Below are 17,881 nucleotides of genomic sequence, written 5' to 3'. Positions count from 1 at the left end.
CATTCACAGGATTCACCAGCAGTCTTCCTGACCTGTCCAAGATACTTGTCATTTCCTTCTTACCTGCCTTTCGAAGACTGCTAATTACACTCCAGAATGGTTTTCCAGCAGGTTTACCCAATGTCTCCAACCTGTTTCCAAAGTCTTCCCAAGATTTCTTCTTGGATGCTGCAATTATCTGTTTAGTTTTGTTTTTTTCTTCAACATAACTTTCTCTGTCTACCTGAGTTCTAGTATGTAGCCATTTTTGATACGCCTTCCTTTTCCTTTCACAGGCTGCCTTCACTTTGTCCATTCCTTTTCCAATGACTGTAATTGACTACATTCAACTAACTGGTACCTTTCTCAGATCGCTGTTATGTACTTGTGCCTGATTTCATTATCCTGAAGTTTCTCCACTATTATCCTCCTACATATGGACCTGACCTCCTGCACTTTCGGCCTAACAATCCTAATTTCACTGCAGATTAAATAATGATCAGTGTCATCAAAGAATCCCCTGAATGCACGTGTGTCCCTCACAGCCTTCCTGAATTCCTGCTCTGTTATTATATATTCAATGGCAGATCTGGTTCCCCTGCTTTCCCAAGTATACTGGTGAATGTTCTTATGTTTAAAAAAGGAGTTTGTGTTTACTAGCCCATACTGGCACAGAAATCCAAGAAGTGTTTCCCGTTCCTGTTGGCCTCCATATCTTCTCCAAATTTACCCATAACCTTCTCATACCCTTCAGTTCGATTTCCAATCCTGGCGTTAAAATCACCCATGAGCAGAACACTGTCTTTGTCCTTTACTCTACCAACTACATCACTCAGTGCCTCATAAAAATTATCCATCTTATCTTGATCTGTCCCTTCACAATGCGAATATACTGACACAATCCTAATTTTCTTGCTAGACACTGTCAAATCTATCCACTTCAGTCGTTCGTTTACATACCTTATTGCAACTAAGCTGGGTTCCATTTCTTTCCTGATGTAAAACCCTACACCCCATTGTTCTATTCCTGCTTTGACTCCTGACAGGTAGACCTTGTATTCTCCCACTTCCTCTTCTTTCTCATCCCTTGCCCGGATGTCATTAACAGCTAAAACGTCCAGCCCCATCTTACTTGCAGCCTCTGCCAGCTCTACCTTCTTCCCAGAGTAGCCCCCATTGATATTAATAGCTCCCCATCTCATTACCATTTGTTTGCAAAGTCGTATCTTAGGAGTCCCTGGTTTGTCAGTTAGAGATGGGACTCCATCACCTCCAAAGGTCGGAGGCATTTTGCTCTGATTGTAGCCAGAATCAAATTTAAAGTGCCAGGGAAGCAGGTTGCTAGCCTTTCTCGCCCCGATTCCTATTGGGTTTTACCCCTAACAGCTGAGGGACTAACCGGTGGAATTGGTAGTCTTTGCCGTATTTGCACAAAGGTAATCACGACTGTCGGGACCACTTACTTGGCCACTCATACGTTGCCCGTGGTTCATGAATTAGGACATGACTACAGGAACCCACACCATGAACCAGCAGTACTAGCTCCTAAAAAAATTAATCCGATATAGATGATCTCAGTGCCACCTTATTTATTCCTCACCCGTAAATAGTTTTAAAAAACCTGCTCCTAGGTGCCTGTACATGTGTAAGCCATGGGCTACCACAATGTACCAATGAAAGGACCCATTGTGAGTTCTATATCACACAGCATTGCAATTTTTTCCATATAGTGAAAATCAACTATTCTATGATATTACTTTTCGATCTTTTGATTTTACTTCGGTTTGCTATGACGTCTGTGTGACTATGTAACAGGTATCTATTGCAAAATGGTCCTGCCTTTGTTCGTTGTATAGCTCATGTGCCTAATATCTAGGGTTCTGGAATTAAATTATACAAGATAAGAGTACCCAGTGTGCATACATAGAGATTACCCAGAAATATCAACTCATCTGAATTTGAGGTTCCTGTGCTTCACTATATATGCCCAATCAGTAGTCCACTTAGTTATTCGACTGTTCCAATGATGTTAGAGTGGTTCGTGATTCCGATGGCGTGTGTAACCCAAAACAAGAGAATCTTTCATGAAAGTTTGTTTGAATTCTTGATTTAAGCCACAAAAGAGAAACTGATGAGGAATATCTCTTATGGATGCGGTATTGTAGAAGAGAGTCAGCCAGGAACATGTCCACTAACAACACTCATTCTCCTTACGACCAGTGACGAGTGCCACCATCCTATTCAGAGCAGCGGTGCCTCTGAGTGTGTCAAGTTGTCGAAAACGAATAAACCCAACCTCCAGCAACTTTCGTTGACTTTTTTCTGTGAAGGAAATTGTCCTACTGCTATGGTTGCAAAGCAGTACCCATAGTTTCCCAGACCGAACATTACCGAAAAATTTTCTTCAAGTGCGGAGATGTTAGTTTTGCTGTTATGTATACCCCTATGACGCTGTAAGTCCGATTCCTGGTGACTAATAGGGAAGGGAGTTCCCCAAATGATGGTGCAGATCTAAGAAAAATAATGTCATGCAACAGAAAGGTGTTAATGAATGGGTACCACACAATGCTCGTATATGTTAATGAAGGGTTATAAAAAACTGGGTTATTGCCATAAACATCAAACAAATACATTGCCTCCTGAAATATATGAGTAAACTTCTAATAAGGGGACAAGGGTCTGTAGTTATGAAATATAGCTGTGGCCACGTGAGAGCATCATCATGAAAGTAAATCATGGATGCTCCAGTGACTGCAAGAATGGTTAATGTTTAAAAAAAGATCCTGGGATAAAAGTATGAACAAACGTAGAGTCACCAAAGCGCCTGACTGCAAACGTTAAAACTCTACAACTAAGCCCTGATATAACTTATGTAGTTTCGCATTGCCCTAGATTCGGTGATTCCGTACTGGTTAACGTATAATGATCTTGTGCAGGGAGGAATGCAGAAAATCTCTCCCATATCATGACATGTCTCATACCCCATTCAATCGAAAGGCTTGCACATGGACATTCATGGGAAAGCAAGCGCTCTGCAGAAATATTACGATCCAATCAGAATCTCCGCTACTAGGATTGTAAATGAGCTATATTTCATGGTGTGACTTCTGCGGAAATGAGCAGTCTCACATTCTACTCTTCTGAGGGCTTAGAATACATCTGTTTTTAAAAGAATTTCTCCTATGCTCTCGCACAAAGCTATTTTACTGCAGACAAGCCACACTTAAATCACCTGCTGTCCTGAGACTTCTACGTGCCTCAGAGGGATGCTTTGAGTTCAGAACATATTTATGACTCTCTGCTCCTTTGAAGTTAGATTCCATGTTTTGTGAGCCAGTTAAGAAAATCTGCAAGGCTGGAGAAAATAGCAGGTCCAAAATCAAAATAATAAAATAAAAGGAGCATAAGAAGTAATTAGCTGACTGGTCATTGTTAATATATAGTACAGTCTGCAGTTATGATGCAGCGTTAACGAATCAGCGATTACTGGCTGTTGAGACGTACATATTACATTAAAAAGTACTCTTCAAGGAGCCAGGACATAAACTGCCACTAACAGCCTCATTACAAAATAATATATTTTCACTACAATGTAAATTTCTATAGTTGTTGTTGCACCTGTCATAGATAAAATGTAACATGTTGCGTGGCATCTACTGCTTCTACGTAGCCGCTCAAATTGTCTTACTAGCTATGCGTAGAAAGATCTGATGGACTTCTTTTGGTCATCCATAGTCAGACTGATTTTATTGTCCCTGCCACCGTCTCCTTATCTTCGCCAACGTCTTCATCAGATAGCAGAACTTACAATAAGTGGCCTTCACAGTCTGTTGCATATATCACATTCTCTGTCTCCCAAGTTCTCTATCATAGTGGAATTTATTGCCATACGTGATAACATACTTTTGGTGAGTGTATTATACGATTTGTAAACAGTTTTTGCTAACCAATATGGGGAATTTAGTTAGTTGCTCAGGCAGCTTTTACTGAATCATTTGCCGTCCTGCATTCTTCATGAACAATTGGCAGCTAACCTTTTAGGTCTATACTCTACAAGCAAACGAAGATTGGAAAGCTGTAGTTTCACAGAAAAAAAGTGACACTTCAACATCATCATAAAAAACATTGAGTGTGAATGAATAAAAGAAAGAAAACTCAAGAAAAGCCCTCAAGGTTTCATTGATATGGCCTTGAGTGTTACTAAATTACATGAATGAAAAGTCTTTTCCTCATAAATGGGGCCCATATTGAAGAAGCTCAATAATGCAGTCAGCCCAAAATTCTTTTAGGAATTAGTGAGTTACAAATACATATTTCAAACAACATTACTGGATACGAATATTTTAATACTAGATGTGAAGAAAATGCTATGGATCTTAATAGCAAGCTTAAAATTGTTTTGTAAGATAGATATTTCAAAATAATAAGTAACTGGGATCTTCAGTTTATTGATGAAGTAAACATTAAACTTAGATACACTGGGTTAAAGGAAAAGAAAATTAATAGTAGTTAGTATCATAATTAGGAGTTTTTAGTTTAATTAACACTAGTACTCTAATTCGCTGTTGCACTGGCACAAGTTTTTTTTTTTCAACTGGGTGGGATATTAGTAGTTTCTTACAAAATTTTTATTAATCCCCAATATATTTTAAAATAAAAATATTGAAAATTTATGTATAATAACAGTTTTTACAATTAAGGAATTTGTTTCTTTTTTTCTTAAATTGATCTTTTACGAAAGGGGAACATAAGGAAAAATCTAAAAATTGAAAATTTGAGTATTATAAATAATGGTGAAGTGATGGGGGGAGGGGGGGGGGAAGGAATAGACACAATTTATATTTACTTAAAAGCCATATCGGGAATAGAAATTCATACAATTGTTAGGATGGCCTATTCCACAGTATTGTTTCAGCGCTTGAAGTTCTTATCATGCTGGCAGGCATAAAGATATATACCAAATGAAATCAAAGATGCAGTGCTAAGATAGTAATGCGTAATGTAGCCCTTAGGAAAGACTATTAGAAATGCTGAGATAAGTTAAATAAATGGGAGTCCTTTGAAGGAAATCGATCGAGTTTGCGCGACACTGTATAGGGTAAATTTAGGGTACCTAGAAGTGAAGATCATTGTGTGTCCATTATGCTGCCAGCAGCGTATGTCTGTTTTAAGCCGACCTCACATGGGACGAAGCAGCAAACGTCGACGTGGACATGGACGGCACATCCGATCTCACGAGATGCAGCGCCTGCGGCACACGGGACGAGCTGGTTAACAGTCAGCCGTTTTCGGCTTCACATGGCTCGCAAGCCATATAGTTTCTCTGCGAAAACGGATACCCATAAAATATCTGCCTTAACACTGTTAGAAGAGCGAAGGTAATCCCGAAGAAGATTCTGGACTCGTCGATGGCTTGAAAATCGAACTACTGATGGAGGAACATTACGTAATGCTTTAAAACGATCTGAAATATATACTGGTAGAAGTCATTAGTAGACGCAATTACATTTTTCTCCATTTTCCGTCTTAAATTGAATATGGTTAATGTATAGTGTATAATTTCAGTTTGTACATTGATAATATCCACATTATCGATGATGCGTTGACTGCCAGAAGCCTGAAATAAAGTAACAACGTAAAGCTTTCCGAGCACAGGAATGCATTCCAGTCCTTGGCCTTTGTAACAACAATGACAGTAGATTCATTAGGTGTAATAAATAACACCAACTTTTCAGATTATACGTCTATTACATGAATAATAGAAATCCACAATCTTAGAGAAAACTTGATGCAAAAGAAAATATCATAGGAAGATGGACAAGAACCTGCTGGCTATCACGTGACAACTCATAAGCTCACGATGCTACCAATTGCGCTACAGTTTCAGTTTCCGATATGGTATACAGTGTGTAAAACTGTATCTGTAAATATCATTATTTGAGATTCAATAACAGACTGTACAAAAAGCCGATTTGATAATTATTGGCCCGTAACACTGAAACCGTGTAATTTCGTAGCGCGAAAGTTGTAACTCTAAAAACATCAATTACATGAAGCTTTCACCTACCGATATGTAGTTTCCCGTCATTTTATTAGAACAAGTCGTACAGAGGTCTTCAGTTTGCTGATGCTTTGAAACAGATCATATTCATACCACTAACCCTACGAGATAGAAAACCCACCAAATACTTTGTCTAACACTATACAATATATCAAAAAACTAAAAACCCCCCTCGATTGCGAAAAAAGTACCTACTGTAAAGTGTTAACCCAGGTGTCGGCGTAGATAATTACACCTTCTTCAGAACCACAATAAAACCCGCAAGTGTCTAAGAAGACCTTTGAGAACACCATAGCTATACATTTATAAACGAGAAAGAAAAGGAAACCCAAACAGTACATATGTACAAAGTGTACAAATAACAGTACGTATGTACAGTTTGTGTTTATCTTTTCTTTTTTTGTTAATAGAAGTGTAGCTGTGGTTTTCTTTTAATCATTGACAAAGGTCTTCTTAGACACTTGTGGATTTTATTGATGTTCTGAAGAAGGCGTAGTTATCTACGCCGAAACCTGGGTTAACACCTAACACTAGGTGCTTTTCACGCAATCAAGTCGGGTTTTTAGTTTTTTAATATATTAACCAACGATTGCTGACACGCTGCGATTTTGAAGGTTCTTACTATGCAATATGGCGGCTACTATATTCTACTTCCGATATAGAATAATGACGCATCTCATTGACACGTTCTTTTTCATGAGGCATGCTAGATTCCTTATTTCACGCTCATCTTTGTAGTGGAACGTGCAACTCCAGGCTGTGACGATTGCAGTTCTTCGTTCACGTGCGTTTTCATATTCCATGAGAGGACGACTAATGGATAATGAGAATAAGAGAGTTTAAGGCACGTGAAGATCGATATAGGCACAGACATTTTTCTGTCGCATAATACCCGACTGGAATAGGAGAGAAAACTGATAATTGTTCAGCGCAGTACCCTACGCTATGGGCAGTACTTTGGCTACTAACGTAGATGTAGACGTAAAAGGACGACACTCCGTACGTTTCTGAAGCAGTCGCTAGAAAACGGCTGAATTACTGTTCAACTGATTCGCTTTCTGAGCACGTTCCTCGACTCGGCGGTATTTTCAGTGTGACGCCCCCTCAGAAGTTTTAATGTGAGATACGGCGCTGTTTGCAGCCTTGGGGAGCGCAGGCACGCACCCGTCGCGGCGGCATCGGCTTCCGGCCCGCCGTGCTCCGGCAAACCGTTAATACGGCTGGCGTAGGGCTGACGTGGCTCTTATCGGCGTGGGCGACCATTAGCCCTCAAGGGCACGCGGCGGCGGCGGCGGCGGCGGTGGCGGCTGCTTTGATCTTCCGGTGAGGGCTCCGCGGCGGAGATAACGTGCGCAACTTGGCCGCGCCGGTTCGCAGCTGCAACTTGGAATGGTACGCGCCCCGGCATGCGTAGGAGGGGCACCAGCTACTCTACAGTCTGTGCAGATTCAACCGCGTTAATCACCGCCTGGGGCGGCGATGAAAGTGAGATGAAAGGCACTGCCCCAATCCGGGCCGCCGCAGGGCCAGCTGAGAGGTGCCGGACGGGAAAGTGTTTGCTTCTTTCACTCCTCCGCACGAAATAGGTGCTAGTGTAGTTGATCGCAGGAAAGGAAAAAAATCTGTCACATCCGATGCGTTTTGTGAAACTGGTATTGGTATACTCACCTCTATTGGCCTGTTACAGTCATACGTCAAAGTCACGATCTCGCAGGAGATGTCCCATTCTGGCTAATAGACAGGTTTGGCTGTCCTTGGTTCAAACGTCTTTAAGCACAATGGGACTTAACATCTGAGGTCATCAGTCCAATAGAACTTAGAACTACTTAAACCTAGCTAACCTAAGGACATCACACACATCGAGGCCCGAGGCAGGATTCGAACCTGCGACCGTGGCGGTCGCGCGGTTCCAGACTGAAGCGTCTAGAACCGCGTGGCCACACCGGCCGGCTAGAAAGGTGTACCCTGTCTGTTTTAGTGTTTATACAACACTGTGATGTCCCCTACAAGAGGGTCATAACATCATTACTATTCACGACATGCACGAGGGACATTTCCTAAATAATGCACAGGTTGGTAAGACTATGGATTGTTTGACGAAAATTGAAGTCGTACCTGGAAGCTGGAGGAAGAGGCAAGTGTTTTTGTTTTTACGCCGTGTACTGTAACATGCAATTGGCGAGAGGCAGAAATGGATCCTGCGTGGGTCTCGGGTACTGTGATTGTTAAAGATCAGAGCTCGTACTTCAAGATGGAAACATTATGCGGCAAAACCCCGCCAGAAATCCACAATGCGTTAATTGAAGTTTGTGATGAGTTTATAGTGGGCCGTAGTACAGGAACACGTTAGCTAAATCTGTTGGTGTTCGCATGACCATAGGCGACAATTCAAGACCCGGGAGGCCAACAACGTTAACAGATCAACGAAGTGTGAAACTTGTTGCAGATGCTTTTGAAGAGGATAGCACTGTGACGTAAGGAACTCTCTGAAGCCACAGGAATTCACCCAACATGAGTATTCTGCACTCTGACAAATGATTTAAAGAAGAAAACAATTTCTGCGGAGTGGGTCCCATACTGTTTGACTGCTGAACAAAAGCAGAGACGCCTAGACATTACAACGTTGCTAAAAGAACGATTCGAGCGTGAAGGCAAAGGATTCTTGTGTCGAATCTTCGCTATTGATGAAACGTGCATAGGAAATTTTGAACCGGAATTCAAATCACAGTCCAATGAGTGGAAAGCTTCAAATTTTCCACGTCCAAATAATTTCAAAGTGTTCAGTAAAGTTCAAGCAAATTATGATTTTTGCTCATGATCACCAAGGAATCATTACAGACAGAGTCCTATGTGTAACAAGTGTCACAGCAATGTACTGTAGTTTAATGACAGACCTGAGCAGAAAAATTCACAAAAGCAGTCGTCAATTGCTGGAGGCCGAGCCACTCTTCCTTCACTACAATGACAGCCCGAATATCAGCTCTGTTGCAACCCAAAAAAAGCCAAAATAGCGATTAAAAGCGTTGCCGCATCGTCTCTACAGCCCAGCAGCCTGGTCATGAGTCTACCAGACTTCAATTTCCTCTTGAAGTTGAAGAAATCTCTGCGTTGACGTCATTATCTTTCTCCAGAAGTGTTTTCTACCACCGATATCCGAGCTATTCCACAGACGATCAGAAGTGGTGTTCTAGGTGGGATAATAGACCTCCTGAAGTTTCCGGCCGGTCATAGAGAAACAAGGAGACATACTGAAGGACTCTAAAGAGATGCTAAAGAAAAACCACAATACCAAAAAGTAACTAACCTAGAGTAAAGAAATTTTGGGAATACATTTGCCTTAATTGCACATTGCAAGATCGCAGATTCATGTAAGTGCGAGATGAATCGCTGCAAATCTAAAATACTGGTACATTAGTAGCTCATGTAACCGTCAAAGTGCATGCACTGTGTTCTACATACGTCGGATGTCAGTTTGTGGAATGGAGTTCCATTTCTATTGCACTTCGTTATAAAGGCACGGTTAATGCTATTTGCGGAAGCCTCTGGAGTTGTCGTCCAATGATTTCCCACATCTGCTCGACTGATGACAGAACTGATGATCGAGTGGCACAAGGCAACATGTCGGCACTCTGCACGGCAAGTCTGGTTGCAAATGCTGTTGGGAGAGAGTTATCCTGCTGGAATGCTGTTCATGAATGGTAGCACAACAGGTCGAATCACCACACTGAAGTACAAACTTACAGTCAGGGTGCGTGGAACAACGACGAGAGTGCTCCTGTTGCTATACGAAATCGCATCCCAGACCATAACACCAGGTGTATGTCAAGAGTGTCCGTAACTTAAGCAGACAGGTTGACTGCGGGCCCCTTACTGGCCTTTTTCTAACCATTACATGGCCATCACTGGCACGGAGGGAAGACCAGCTTTTGTCAGAAAACCCATCAGACCTCCACCCTGCAATCCAATGATCTCTCAGCTTTCGCTAGACACCACTGAAGTAAAAAACAGATGTTGTTTGTGCTCAGTGAAGCACATACAACAGGACGTCTGGCCCGGAGCTACTCTTGAAGTAAACGTACAGTTCGTTGTGTCACTATGGTACCAACTGCTGGTCAAACTGCTGCTGCAGATGCAGTATGATACGACGCACCTATTATGGGATGCAGAAACAATGAGTAGTGGTTAATGAGTGAGGTTTACGGGGTGCAAGCCGCGTGGGACAGCCGCGTGGTCAGAGACACCGTGCACGGCCCACGAGGCTGCTCCCTTCGGAAGTTCGAGTCATACCTCGGGTATGGGTGTGTGTGTTGTGCTTAGCGTAAGTTAGTTTAAGCTAGAATAAGTAGTGCGTAGTAAGTATGGGGTTCAATGAGTGGGAAGCTGGGAATGGCTTACAGAAAGCATGTCCGGGTCGCTGAGGCAGCTAAAGTAAGCGTTTTTACGATTTGGAGCATCTAGGTTCAAGTCCCGGTCTTTTCAGTGTTCGCCGTGCCATTGCCTCACTGCCCTGTGCGACTGGAAGTCGTTTTCTCTCTCTTTCCCATCCAGTTTCCTTTACATTCCTTTCACCTTGATTCAAACAAAATAATCCCATAGTTTCGGTGAATCTGTACCTCTACATCTTTTTATGATATGACAGACGTTACCGAGAAGGGGTTGACTCTTGACTGGGGCGTACATACTCGCTGACTTATTGCCTACTGTGCTACATACGTCCAACAATAATGAAGTTAACAAGTGGAATATTTGTTCATATAGATCAAATTCTTAACTTTCTTTGCTAGTTGGGTTTCCCTACTTCGAAACTGTTCTTTCGTCACGAATCGACATACGGCCGTACAGTTATAGCTGGTGACATACACAAAGTTTCTGCACTATGGTCAATCCAGTGTGAAATTAAAGCAGATGTCTTTTTCTTCAAATGTGCCGCTGTTTTAGCTTTCTCCTACCCCCAAACCAAGAGCAGTCGCAAGCTCCTCTCACAGATATATATGCTACGAAATACCCCGAAAGAATGATTCATTTCTCTCCAGTATCTGCACCTGGCATGTCCGCCCTAGAAATAATTTTCGTGACGTACTCGCTAGAGGGTCTCGAGACTTCAAACACATTAATTTACCTGAACTTGCAAGTGAGGAGCAAGAAATAGTTTTGGGGGCTTCTGCTCGGTCTTAAAAGACAAACGTCATGGGTTTGTTAACAAACTTACACAACTATAATACAAGCGTGCCCGCTAGAGTAAGACGTAAATCTACTCGTTGGCCAACTGACGAACTAAAACAGCTCAGACACTGAACATTGGGAATAGTAGTATAAAGTACACTCCACGCATGAAAACCACAGTACTTTCGATCAGAAGCGGAAGAGATTCAGCCTCGCTGTGGGAAATGCATAACTCAACCATGTCCATACATCATTACAAACCGAAGAAAGACCAGCTGTTCTACGAATAAACTCACATGATTTTGATGTAGGCAAAGTAAAAGACGCAGCCGATCCCATTGTCCCAGCCGATGAACTGAGCCGTACTTCACATGATCTACAACGACAATTGAACCAAAAATGAAACATAGACACATTGATGATTTATAGAGGTAAACGACTGTAGCCTAGAAAAATTCCATTCCAAGCATGTTACTAACAACAGCTTCAAAAATGCCATCATGAGTATCAAATTTAGGTCTATTGGAAAATGGCATCACAGTCGAATGACGAAGCTTTGTATTGACCCATTTCTATCCACTATAACAGATATTTTCAACCTAACCTTAACAAGAAGTGTCTTGCCTTAGGCCTCGAAACCGGGGCTAATTAAGCTATTACCCAAAAAGGACTTTGTCACAACACCTTCTGGTTACCGATCTCCTTGCATTCTTTGTGCACTGTCCAAGGCTTTAAAATCCAAAGCCTACGACCAGCTAAGTAGATACAAAACTACCTAACTACAAACGAAGTATCGGACGAATACCGTTCAGACATCCTTAAAAACAGCAGCCCAACGTAAGCCTTAACTAAGTAACAGATTACTTGAAACTTGACACAGATGCAAAAGAAGCAACCGCCATAGGCTTCTTAGACTTCAGCAAAGCTTCTGACACTGGCGATTAGGACATTTTACTTGCCAATATTAGCGCATAAATATCTCGCCAACAGCAATGCAACGTTTTCGCTCATACCTGACGTCTCGCTAGCATTGTGTCATGTCCGGCACCACGAAGTCATAATGGAGGCACGTAGTATCAGGCATCCACCAGAATTTTGAATTCGTTCCTATACTCTATTCATTGTAGGTAAATCATATGTCATCAGTTTTGTCCTACTGCAAATACCACATGTAGACTGATGATGTCTAGTTGTATCTGAGTGCAAAACCAACAAACCTAAAGACAGCTAACGATAGTATTATCACCGAATCTCAATCCGACCTTTGTGTACTATGGACCGCGGATATATGGTTATAGCTCAACCTATCCAAAATCCAGACGCAGCTGGTTGGTTATTCTAGGATAATTATACCAAAATATTGGGAATTACTACCAACATTAACCATAGATGGGAAGAATATTAATTTCTCTACTTCAAATGAGTCTTTGTGGCCCAAAGTCCCATTTTCTTTCTTATGTACTAAGACATCCATAAATGGTAATTTGCCGTCATTTTCAATTTCCATTATTGAGTAGCACCTCATTTCAAAAGCTTCTATTCTCTTCTTGTTTAAACTGTCTATCGTCCATGTTTCACATCCATGTATGGCTACACTCCACACAAATAATTTCAGAAATGATTTACTGACACGTGAATATATACTCGATCTTAAAAAAATTTGTTTTCTTCGAAAAAGCTTTTTCTGCCATTGGCAGTCTACATTTCATATCCTCCATACTTCGGCCAGCATCAGTTATTTAGCAACCCAATAACAAAACTCAACTACTACTTTCAGTGTCTAGTTTCTTAATCTAATTTCTTCAGCATTTAATTCGAGTACATTCCATTATCCTCATTTTGCTTTTGTTAATGTTCATCTTATACTATATTTTCAAGGTACTGTCCATTCCTCTCAACTGCTCCTCAAGGTTCTTTGCTGTCTCTGACAGAATCAAAATGTCATAGGCAAACGTCAGAGTTTCATTTCTTCTTCCTGGACTTTAATTCCTACTCCAAATTAATCTTTTTTTCCTTTACCACTTGCTCAACTTACAAGTTGATTAACATCGGGTATAGGCTACAACCCTGTCTCACTACCTTCTCAACCACTGCTTCCCTTTCATAACTCGTATAACTGCTGTCTGATTTCTTACAAATTGCAAGTAGCTTTCGCTCCCTGTCTTTTATCCTAGCCTCCTTTTGAGTTTGAAAGGCAGTATTCCACTCAACGATGTCGAAAGCTTTCACTAAGTCTACCAATGCTAAGAACGTGGGTTTGTCTTCCTTAACGAATCTACTGCGAGAAATCTTATGGACAGTATAGCCTTGCGTGTACCTACATGTCTCCTGAATCCAAACTGATTTCCCCGAGGTCGGCATCTACCAGTTTGTCCATTCTTTTGAAAAGGATTCGTGTCATTATTTTGCAACCGTGAGTTATTAAACTGCTAGTTCGGTAATTCTCACTCCTATCAGCACCTGCTTTTTTGGAATTTGAACTGCTATATTCTTATTGAAGTCTGAGTATATTTCGCCTGTTTCATACATCTTGCTCGCACATGGAAGAATTTTGTCAGGGCTGGCTCTCTCAAGGCAATTAGTAGCTCTAACGGAATGTTGTCTACTCCGGGCCTTGTTTCGATTTATGTCTTTCAGTGCTTTGTCAAATTCTTCACACAGTATCATATCTCCCTTCTCATCTTGATCTATGTCCTCTTTCATTTCCATAATATTGCTCTCACGTACCTCTACCCTCTGTATACTCCTTCCATCTTTCTGCTTTCTCTTCCATGATTGGGACTGGTTTTCCATCAAATGTCTCTTTGAAGCTTCCTGGCAGATTAAAACTGTGTGCCCAAGCGAGACTCGAACTCGGGACCTTTGCCTTTCGCGGGCAAGTTCTCTACCATCTGAGCTACCGAAGCACGACTCACGCCCGGTACTCACAGCTTTACTTCTGCCAGTATCTCGTCTCCTACCTTCCATACTTTACAGAAGCTCTCCCCTAGTCTCTTTAATTTTCCTTAATGCAGCGTCCAACTTACCCCTAATGGTATATGCTTCCACGTCCTTACATTTGTCCTCTAGCCATTCCTGCTCAGCCATTCTGTACTTCTTGTTGATCTCACTTTTCAGACATTTGTATTCCCTTTCACCTGCTTGCTTCATTTATTGCAATTTATATATTTTTTTTTTCGTCGATTAAATTCAGTATCTGTTGTGTCACCAAAGGACTTCTACTAGCCCACGTCCTTTTGCCTACTTGACCCTTTGCTGCCTTCACTTTTCCACCTCTCAAAGGTACTCATTCTTCTATTGTATACATTTCCCCTGTTCTTGTCAATCGGTCCCTAATGCTCCCTCTGAAACTGGCTACAACGTCTGTTTCTTTTAGTTTATACAAGCCCCAGCTTCTTAAACTCTTGCCTTTTTGCAGTTGCTTCAGTTTTAATCTGCAGTTCATAACCAATAATTTGTTGTCAGAGCCCACATCTGCGCTTGAAAACCTAGTTCCGAAATCTGTCTTGCTACTATACAATAAACAGAAACCATTCGTAGTCTCCAGGGCTCTTCCACGTATACATCTGTCATAATTCTTAAACGAAGTGTTATCTGTGATTAAAACTATGCCCTGTGAAATTTCCACCAGGCGGCTTTGTCTTTCGTTCCTCTCCGCTAGTCCATATTCACCTACTACTTTTCCTTCTCTTCTTTTTCCTGCTATCAAATTCCAGTCCTCCATGACTATTAAATTTTTCACTCCCTTAACTATCTGAATAATTTATTTTACCTTAGGATACATATTTTTATTTTTTATTTGTTTATTGCCAAATTATAGACCTGTTACTTGATGTTTAAAGGAGTTCGTACTTCTTATCGTTTTCGTTTTTCATCTTTTTACAGTTTTCTTTCCTTTTGATTTATCTACATTATTTACAAAGAATGACACTTTTCAAAATAAAAATAATTTAAGGTTGAAATATAAATAACATTTAGTTGTTTTTTAAGAAGAATATAAAAAGAAGATAGGATAGATGAGAGATTTTTTAGTACCATCACCGAATGTTACTGAGGGTGAATACCTCGGAATTGTTTCTTCGAGCCGTTGACCGCCAGTCACACACACACACACACACACACACACACACACACACACACACACACACACACAAATGGTTATTAGTAGAGAAATAATGTTTCTTATCCTAATTATTACTTATCGTATGTATTAACTACTTTAAGTGCCCATCCATGTACAGCATTTGGTGTTTTCTTGGCCAGATTGCCAGCAATTTGCTTATTTACTGTCACATCTCAGCTTCCTCCTCCTGTTCCTCCTCATTGTCACTGTTTTCGCTGTCACTGTGGGTATCGCCCTCCATCCTCTGGAGATTTCTGTTACGCTGCACATAGGCATGTCTGTAATGTCGTGTCCGCATATACTCTTCATGTGTTGTTTTTTAAATACTGTTTGTCAGTGCGTTTAATTGTGCCCATTGTTCTTCGTCTCTTACTGCTGTGTATATATCTATGTCTGTATGTGTGTAGTCGAAGTGTAGTGTATGTCTATTGTTCGCGTACTGCCCGCAGAAAAAGTGTGTTCTGGGGAACCTTCTTCCTCGTATGTGCATGTAGGTGTCTGCCTCAGACTCAAGCGGTTTAAGTGCGTGGGATAAGGTCCGTGTCCGGTTAAGAAATGTACCATACCGCGGCTAGGATCGATATGTCTCATTCTCAACCTCTCCCTTACGTCAAGGAGGAAGTCGTGCAGTCTACGTCCCATATCACTTACATCCCGCTCACCTTTCCATGTATCCAAACACCAACTTTATGGTGACGTATCGTCTCTATGGGCACACTGATTATTGTGTGTACCTTATCTGGTCTCCCCACCTTTAAACAGTACCTTGCAGCTCTGTATTTGATCGTGATATCTATGGGTCATATTCCGAGCACCACACACAGTGCATCCGCTGAGGTGGTACCGAAGGCTCCATATAGCCTAAGTTGGACACTTCTCTGCCCTCGTCTGACGGATGCTTTGTTGGCGACCACGTTCAGTCTATGTCCCCACGTGCTAGCTGCAAAGCTGAGTACTGATTCGAAGGGCGCACAGTGGTATGTACATATTACTGGTAAAGGTAGCCTGTACTGTTTTGAATTTAGCCACACCAGTTTGTGTAGTATTAGGAGTGATCCTTTCAGTAAAGTGTATGTTGTTTTGTTTTTGGCTGTCCTGAGTTTGTTGTTGGGACACCACTGAGTAATTGTTTCTAGTATTCCACTGGCTTTCTCATCTAACTGGGCTCTGTTGTTTTCAGTGACTACAAGTAATAGGTCATCTGCGTGGGGGACAATTCCGTCTGACCTGTCATCCCCATCCAGAAGTTGTAGGTGGGATTCGATTGTTATGTCCCAGAAGATGGGGCCGCAGATCGACCCTCGAGGACAGCCTTTGGTAATGATTTTAATTACTTTCCTGCTGTCCATCTGCCATTTGACTACTCGGTCTTTACAGTAGTCTAGAAAACTGTTGTACAGTGATTGCGGTACCTCCACATGTCTTAGCCTCTGAAACAGTGCGGGACACCAGAGATTATCAAATGCTCCGGCAATGTCAATCATATTGCCATGGTGTATTTATGTTTTGTGGTGTTAACTATGTGCAGGACCTGGTTGATGGCATCATCTATTGATCTTCCAGATCTGTAGCCGAACTGGTGTAGGCTCCTCCCCCAGAGAGCTCTGTGTGTTTGCAGGCGCTTACACAGTAGCTTCTCCTGAATCTTTGCTAGAGTGTTTATTAGGCACATTGGCCTGTAAGTCTTTGGATCTGAAGGATCCCTGTCCGCTGATTTTTTAATAATGACTGCTTTGGAGGTTTTCCATATTGTAGGTGCCGTGCCCAGCTGCAAGGCATCGTGGAACGGGGTGATCTGCGGAGCTAGTTTTTTCAGTGTTTCCGTGTGGAGACCGACTGGTACAGGTGCTTTTTTGTTTCTGAGCTCTGAGATTGCTTGCGCAATCTCTTCTTGCGCAAAAGGACAGGTGACAGTTGCAGTGTTGTGTGGTGTGTGTAGGTTTTCTCTTAGTGTTGCATGATTTTGTGTGTCTGTATCGATAACGTCGTCAGGGAGCAGTTTATACAGCAGAAACTCCGCTATATTCCTCCATCCCTTCGTTATTGTGCCGTCATCCTGCCTTAGCGTTCCCAGAACTAGCGGGGTTTTTATCTTTTCTGCTAGTATTTTGCAGGGTTCCCCCCATAAATTTTGCTCTGTTTGTGTTGTTACAAATAGCTCCGCGTGTTGTATAGGGTCTGTCGATATACAGGGTGATTCAAAAAGAATACCAGAACTTTAAAAATGTGTATTTAACGAAAGAAACATAATACAACCTTCTGTTATACATCATTACAAAGAGTATTTAAAAAGGATTTTTTTCAGTAAAACACAAGTTCAGAGATGTTCAATATGGGCCCCTCCAGACACTCGAGCAATATCAACCCGATACTCCAACTCGTTCCATACTGTCTGTAGCATATCAGGCGTAACAGTTTGGATAGCTGCTGTTATTTCTCTTTTGAAGACATCAATGGTGGCTGGGAGAGGTGGCCGAAACACCATATCCTTAACATACCCCCATAAGAAAAAAATCACAGGGGGTAAGATCAGGGCTTCTTGGAGGCCGTCCAGA

The sequence above is a fragment of the Schistocerca gregaria genome, chromosome 1 (genome assembly GCF_023897955.1).
Source record: "Schistocerca gregaria isolate iqSchGreg1 chromosome 1, iqSchGreg1.2, whole genome shotgun sequence".
NCBI classification, from domain to species: Eukaryota; Metazoa; Arthropoda; class Insecta; order Orthoptera; family Acrididae; genus Schistocerca; species Schistocerca gregaria.
This window is presented reverse-complemented; position numbering follows the sequence as displayed.